The sequence below is a fragment of the Carassius auratus genome, chromosome 20 (assembly GCF_003368295.1).
Source record: "Carassius auratus strain Wakin chromosome 20, ASM336829v1, whole genome shotgun sequence".
In the NCBI taxonomy this organism is placed as follows: domain Eukaryota; kingdom Metazoa; phylum Chordata; class Actinopteri; order Cypriniformes; family Cyprinidae; genus Carassius; species Carassius auratus.
In genome coordinates this window covers 11654750-11662996 of record NC_039262.1, presented here as the reverse complement: position 1 = coordinate 11662996, position 8247 = coordinate 11654750, and the positions used below count along the sequence as shown (strand labels likewise).

The following is an 8247-nucleotide window of genomic DNA, read 5'->3' as shown; positions in this document are numbered from 1 at the left end:
TCTGCTGCTAATTCACTGATTAAACCTATTAACGTGATTAGGGAGGCATTTCCAAGACAGCTGCCATTATATGCGCCACAACGTCGAGAGGCAACCAGGCTGCCTTGTTTTTGTGGGGTTTGCTTTCATGGTAGAGAGGAGACTGGGGGAAGAAATCAGAAATGAACTGCAATCTCTGCTTTATTTCAGCACCAAGAGCTGTCCAGAATGTTTCTCATTTCAGCACCAGGAGCCGTCCAGTGTTCCCCCTTGTTTCAGCACCAGGCGCTGTCCGCTTATGTTTCAGCACTTAGGGATCTCCAGATTCTGCAAAAAGAGAGACATAACAATGTTGGTTGTCCTAAAATGCTTTTAAAATCCTGTCAAAGTGGTTCAGCGGTTTTGAAAAAGAACTGGAATTTCATGCTCATCCTTTTTGTCTTGGCTTTTGATTAAAAATAGAACCCAGCTAAATCAATTGAGATTTTATTGAAAGTGTTCGTAAATGAAGCCATTGTCAGCAGGGATTTAAAGCAGACGTAGCCGTTGTATACCACAGTGTTTGCTTAATTTTCAATGAGGCACATTTTACTTGCACATAATTCATATTCTATATCAAATACAGACACCCACACTGCTGCAAACGTTAGCATGCTCATATGGCTTTGTAGACTCTGTAGTCTGTGGGGAAAGCAGAGCAGGGAGTGACTAGAAACAGACTGTCTACGGCTGAATTAATATGGGAGACACTGATTAAGGTTATACATTTCCAGCCTGCCCTTTGTTCTCTGGCTTCAGGCAGACCAGATTTATTTACTTTGCAATACAATTCCTTCATCCTTTTGTTTTTTGGCCCAGCAGCCTGTGCGTCTCCTAAGCTGAGGGTCCATGCTGTCTGTTTGTCTTTCTGTCAGTCAGAAGAGGTGAGTAAGTCTGGCTCTGCATGCTCCGCACTCGCTGCTGCTGCAGTGTCGCGTCGCTTCTGGAGACCTGCTCACACGCTTCTCTCTCTACCGCCTCACACATTCTGCTCACAGTTCCCTCCCTACGCTCCAACTCTCTCACTCCCCTCCTCCCTGTCTGTCTGTGTCTCTCCCTTCCTCCCTTCCTCTCTCTCTCACTCTCCCGCTCTTTCCACTGCCTCTCCAGAGCGGCTGCAGTTCCCTGCTTCTCCACTCTCTCTCCCTCCATCTCTCCAAGTGCTGGCGGAATACCGAGCTCAGACAAAGAAAGCTCAGGAGAACAGAGGAGAGAAGTGAAAGAGTGTGCTTTGAGGGACAAATAAAGCGTTTTAAAGAGAAAAAAAGAAAGACGGGTGCAGACGTTCAGACCTACGGTGTGTGAGGAGACAGAGAGAGGGAGAGAGAAAGACAGTGTCGCCATTTCAGTAGGTTTCACTTTGTTTACTTCTTGTTCTTCTTGTTTTGCCATGCTGGCATGTCGTGGCCTCATAATCTATGTGCCTTTATGAACAAGGAGTGTGCATGTTGTCTGCGTGTGTGTGTTTGAGAGAAGACATTCTAATCCGTTCATGAAGACATCACTTTTGCATTCCAACACACAGGGCTGCAGAGTAGCTGTCTGACAAAGTAAGCTCCGCTACCTCTTGCCTTTGGAACAGCAATGCTATAGCTATCTGTCCGACTAGTGGTTGTTCCAAACTACATATACGCATGACACTCAATAATTAGCATCCAAAAAATGGGATTTTTCACCCAAACCTGACAGCTTTTTCTTATGTAATACTTTTAAGCAAATTGTCATTTGGAATGCTTTTCCCTTTTGGCTAATTGTTGCATGTTTAGGAGCAGAATTACGGAAGCAGCTTACAAATTTTCACCTCATGAGAATGACTGTGTGAACTCCGAAAGTTGAGTGATTATGAAGTTGAATATGAGTTTCAAGCAGGGCTTTGCTGATGGGCTTTTGTAGATTTACCTGTGGAACAAAGAAGAGTGCTTGTACAAAAACTGTACAAATTATAATTATGTTTTGTTTTTAGTAATGCTGTTGTCTTGATGATATTTTAATCCAGTTTTAATAATAATAATAATCATATCAAACAACAACCTTACTAAAACATAACAAATAATGATGATTATAGCTGCTATTTGTTATCTATAATGATTAACTTTATTACAATTATTATTAAAAATATAATCAATACAAAAAATGAATACTTTAAAAGACCAAAACTTTATAATATTGTTTCTATTATTTAAATATAATAATTCAACATAATGTTTATGATAATAAACAAAGTTTGAATATATTGTTTATTATCTTGAAACCAACTAATATTAATATTAAATATAATAATTAAAGTATAATTTTAAAACTAATAAGAATCATTCTTAGCTGGTTGTAAGATTTCCTAATGATACTTATTAAAACACTTCAAACTATCTTGCATAGATTTTAAGTCACTTTAGATAAAAGCACCAGCTAAATGCACAATATAAAATGAACTGTAGGATTATCTGGTGTGCAAATTACATACACAATGATAGACAGTAGTGCATATCTGCATCAGTGATGGAGTGTAGTTTTAGAGAAGACTTTGTGCATTATTCATATGTACAAGCATCTGAACACATGTTTATGCAATGAAGGGTGATATTGTTGACTGGGGGTGTTGTTAACTTGCCCTTTTCAACTGATCAGAAAGCAGTCATATCTAGTCATAATAATAGCTCAGGAGAAGTTCAAGTGGGAGGTTCTGATCCTGGATCAGCAGTTCGACGTCTCAGCAGGAGTTCAGGAGAGAGCTGTCACACTTATGAATACTGTATATGATCTCATGACTCTTTAGATAACAATGCTTGCTTGTTAAGTAACCTTAACATAGCGAAATTCTTAGAAACGCTTATAATGACAGTGACATATAGACTTGCAATGTGACTTATATACTGCGTTTCTGCTTTTTTCAATTCTTCTTTGTGTTCTTTTTTTTCTTTTAGCTCCCGGTTTGGTTTGAAGAACTAACTGGCTAACTACAAGAGATGACATTAGATCAGTAGAGAAATACTCATTAAAAGCAGCCTTACTTGTGTGCATTCCTGTCAGCAAAGTGCCATGTTTAGGATCAGAACCCGAGCAGGCTGAGGGTAAGCTTGGGTTTGAGGAGAAGAAAGGGTCCTCAGGAGAAGATGTGATTTGTCTGGCTAGAAGCTCCATGACCCCAGAGGGTTTCCTTGCTTCGGTGAGCCATTTACACACTGAGAAAGAAAAAGACAGTGAGAAAAGGCGAGGGAGAGGGAAACAGAGAGCGAAACCTTCCCCATTTCACAATCGTACAGGTTTAATGAGTCGCCAACCAACCCCCACCACCTCTTATCCACCCCATACACAAACACTAACCACTCTGTCTGATGTGCGGCAATGGCTCAGATAAAAATAGCATCATTGGTAAAGACAGCTTGGGCAAGAACAAAATTGGATAGATTTAATTTATGTGATATTGCATTTAATGTACATGCGCATTATCTTGACCGCATTTACTTATGCATGTATGTTTTGCTTATTTGTCAGTCGCTTTTCAACTGTGTCTGTGTTTTGAGAAATTATTGACTAGTTTTAAAATCGAAGTGATACTTCAGTACCACCAATGCACTGATTTGTTCATTGGAATGTCAGAGCTGTCCGTGAGGGAATCACATTCTAGTCATAATAATGCAATCGCAATGCTAACAATGCACAATGAGTGTGTTAATGTGTACAAAAATGCTTTCAAAAATCAGCTTGCTATAAAAACCAGATAACATGTTTAGGTGACTTTTTTTAGCTTTTTATTATTTTAATTTTCTTTTAGCTTTTTCGGATGTCAGAATGTAAACAGGCAATATTTCTCAGTACATTGAATATGAATGAAATTTTATGTATAATGCAAAAAATATATGTGTTACGAGGTTGTCAGGTTATTTAGCATAATTGGCATTTTGATTGTGTATGTAAATGCTCTCTTTGTTATATGTAGTCCTATACCAACAGATAGAGCTAGTCAGTGCTTATGCTGTCAAAAAGAGTGAGATTTTCTCATTCCAGCCTACCTGTCAAACTCATGCCATTCTCTGCCAAACTCCTTTCCAATTCCCCTCTGGTTCCAGCAGATGTTACTTCAAGCTGGAATGAAACTTCTGGGCTTCTTGGTGATAGCATGACACTAACCAAGCCGTTTAATAATGCATTCATAATCTACTGTGTTCAGTACCAAAAAGTTTACAGAAAGGTTAAGTAGCTCTGATGGTATTAATGGCAGAGTTTTGCTGAATCATGTGGTGCTACAGGAATGTTGTCAGTCTGACAGACAGGCTTTTATTGGCTGATGAGAATGGACACACACATACACACCCAGCGGGCCATTCAGTGTTCACGCCATGCTCATTAAGACTGAAGAACCACAATATCTCAATTGCTTTTTTTTCACTGTATGAATATTAATGTGGGAATTTTTGGCTGAATCACTGAATTTGGTGCTAGTGAGCATATGATTCACTCTGCAGTGGTTTGTGATGATGACATAACAATGACGTTATTATATTGATAAGGATATTTTCTAACACACGCATTTAAAATTTGTATGCAAATTTGTTATTGTATGAGGTAAATGTAAATAAAAGTAGAATCAAATTTACAATAAAGAAATTCAAATATAAAAGGCAATAATTTAGAACAAATTCTTCTCCATGGTTCGCCAATTTAAATATCATGTCTCTTATATTTGCTTTCTGAATACTCATGAAACTAAAGCATCAACACCTATCCTTCGCAGACTGCAACAGAGAATGGCAAAGTATTAGTATATCGAATGCTTGAAAATAAGCATTACTAATAGTGCGCTTGAATTGAAAAACATCTTTCATTCTAAGAACAGAAATCCAATTTTACATTTTCCAACTTTTCACTAGTAAATTATCTCTGTGAACAATGGCCAACAGAATTCAGTGCAGAAGAGATAGAAGGACGGATGTAGGCACCGAGAAAGTCTACTGTAGCTCTGAATCAACAGTTGTATTATGAATAAAGGTGGATTATTTATATAAATAGGTCATGGTGTAGAGGTTATTTGTTCCTCTGGAAACCTGTCACTCTTTTAAGAGAGTTCATCGTATTAAATCAAGTTATTGTATATGAAGGCTACAACACTCTTTTAGATTATTCTGTTGCCATTTTCATGGGAAGCCCTGATCTACATTAGATGCTGCTGTGACCTAGTTGAGTTGAGAGAGGGAGGGAGAGAGAGAAAGAAAGGAAGACAGCCCAACACAGGGAATGAGAGGTTTGTGTGGAGGTGAATAAAACATTCAGGGGCAGCCCAGTTTAGATCCCAGGATTCAGGTTCAGCAGGCATGCAGTGTAAACATATCCAACCTTACCTCTCACTCCTTGTAAAGATCTGCAACCCAGCAGTGTCTCAGGCTTAGGACTGTGAAAGTTTTAAATGGCATAATATAGTTGCAAAAAAGTAATTTTCTTAAAAATAAAAAAAAATTAATACAAATAAACGGCGACAGTGGGGTGAAAGCAATGATAGATTAATCACATTAAACTAAAAATATAATTATGCCAAATTAGGAGTGTACCAAAATGTATAAGACTACCAAGCTGTCTCTTCCTACATAGAAAAGCTGACTCAACCAATGGCACGAGTTGGGGACGGGACGCCATTGGTTGAGTCAGCATTTCTGTGTAGGACAAGACGGTTTGGTTATAGTTTCATAGTTTTTGGTTAATGTTTTTTTGTTGTTGTTGTTCAGGGGTCATATTCTGAAAGTTATTATGAAAACAGCAGGGTTAATTTATGCAGCTCCGTTCGGAGGCTCTCCTGTTCACTGCAGCTGATAACTGAGATGCAAGATTGCGCAAAATGCATTTGTATTTATATCCAGCAAGAGGTGATATGAGAGTCATAAAAGTACTGTTATGCCAGTTTCGGTTATCCAGATGAATGGTTTTGCATGGTATTATATTTTATACAATTTAACGTTGCTATGGACGTCAGAGAAATTAGGAAATATCTGACTCTTGATGCCAAAAAACAACTACTATAGTCTGCGCAGATGGCCTCGTCGGTGGCGATGCATTGCCCCATTGTGCTCCAAGCATCCCGAGTTCAAGTCCCGGCTCACAGACCTTTCCTGATCCCATCTCCACTCACTTTCCCACTTCGCTTTCTGTATACTTACTGTCCTGTCCAAAATAAAGGCATAAAAATTACAAGAATATATCTTTAAAAAACACAACTATACTACATAGGTGAAATAAACATTTGATCTAGATTATATTAAACATTAAATATAGGACAGAGCTGGGTGTCTAATTTAATTTGCAGAGAGGTGCCATATATTGATAGCAGTTTCTATCTGAGAGAAACAAAGGGAGAGAAGGTTTAGACTTGAGTTTCGTCCCAAACGACGTAATACATATAATGCACTGTGTACTTTAATGTCTAGTGTATGCTTTCTCTTGTGCATGCATCAATTGTCCAGTGTTCTATACTTTTTTTTTTTTATTATTATTAAATATGTCTATCATTTGTGTACTTGTAATGTAAAATCTCATAGTGAACACAATATTCACACTATTTGTACTACAAAATGTCATTGAATAGTGAAAACTAGGATGCACCTTTGGTCAACGTACAAATACAGAGTCAATAATTCTCAGCCATATCCAGGAGTCCATGAATCATTGAATTCAATTCTGCAAGTGAATCTGATCATCAGGAATTTGTAAGACTGGTAGCGGCATCTGAAGCAAGCATTGGTATATAAACTCCCCATAGATCCTCATCCCCACAGACTGCATCCACTCTCCAAATCAGTACTGACCTGATTCGCCCATATATGCACAGTGACTCAGGAAAGCTATCGAGTCTGTGTGTTGAAAAGCACAGCGCATACACACGGCTATCCGATAATGGCGATGATTCACTCCAATCGGTGACAACATGAGCTGGGGCCACATATGGAGGCCTATTTCCTGTTGCATTTGCAGACCCATGGAAGGGAGGGGAGAGTAAATGGAGGGGCCTCATCATCTTTCTTTTTGAATGTGAAAAGGATTCCTTTTGTGTGTGTGTTTGTGCAGCGGGGGCATTTTCCTTAATAACTAATCTGGGGTGATTACACGAGTTCAGCTCTTAAGAGATCATCTGGTTTCTGCTCAGTCTTTTTACTTTATGTGTTGTTCTAAAAAGAAAGGAGGATGGAGTACATTAGAGAGCTCAAATGGGCTTGAGTGGGTATTTTGCGTCTGCAGACATAGACACGGGTTGCTGGGGTTGTTGTTGCATGAGTGTGTTAACAGAATACAAAGCATTATAAATAGGTGAACAGGTTCTGCTTCCTTGCCTTCGGATGAACATACAGCTCTCAAATTTCCAGAAGATGACAGACGGATGTATTTTTTATGAAAACGCTCTCTTAATTGTTTTTTAATGTTTATGTGATCAGTCACACTTCCTATTGTGCGCTGCAAAAATCATTGTGCTCAATCAGTCAGTCTTTTTGTCTTGTTTTCCTGGAAAAATATCTAAACATCCTTAAAACAAGATCAAATTACTTTTAACAAAATCGCATGGGATATTAAGAAGTATTTTCTAGTTCATTTTTCTTTCCTTATTTGCAAATCTTTTTTTTTCTTTACTCTTACAAAAACGTACTTCTTTAGTTAAATTTATACTTAAAACAATTTGCCAATGCAGTAATTAAAGTCGACTTGAAGTGAAAATTCTGTTTATCTATTTTCTAAATGCATGTCATTGTGAATGATTCATCGTTTTAAATGTTTTGGTTGAAACCTTTCTCTGGTGGCGCATGTCGGATTTCAACAATTTATTCCGCTTAAATCCTTTCTTCCAATCACCTCCAAGCCAACATTCAGACTTTCCTTCATCCAACCACCAAGCGATGGATAGAACCAAGTCAAGAACCAAGTTTTTATAATCTGTTTCACGATCTACATCGCAATATGGAAGAAAAGATGTTGCAACTTCCATTTCATCACAATTTTAAGATTATGGAAAATAAATTTTGCAACGTGTCTGCGTTTGATGACATCCAGGATCAGTAACTCTGCTCTCTTCATCTCCGATATTTTGTGAACAGGTCTGACTTTATAGATTTGAGCAGTTTTGCTATTTTGCCACAGTTGGTCCGGTCTCTAGTCTGACTAAATCATGTACGCACTGGTGGCATCTGTGTTCCATCTGTCGTTCTCACCTTCGGTTGTCATTGTCGACCAGCCCTGTGAAAAGTTACATAACAA

General features: G+C 38.2%; 1 pseudogene; it reads left to right on the top strand.

Moving 5' to 3' along the window:
- Nucleotides 1–856: 856 nt before the first annotated feature.
- The window catches only part of LOC113037925 (myelin transcription factor 1-like protein), a 44405-nt pseudogene continuing 37014 nt past the window's right edge, over nucleotides 857–8247 (top strand).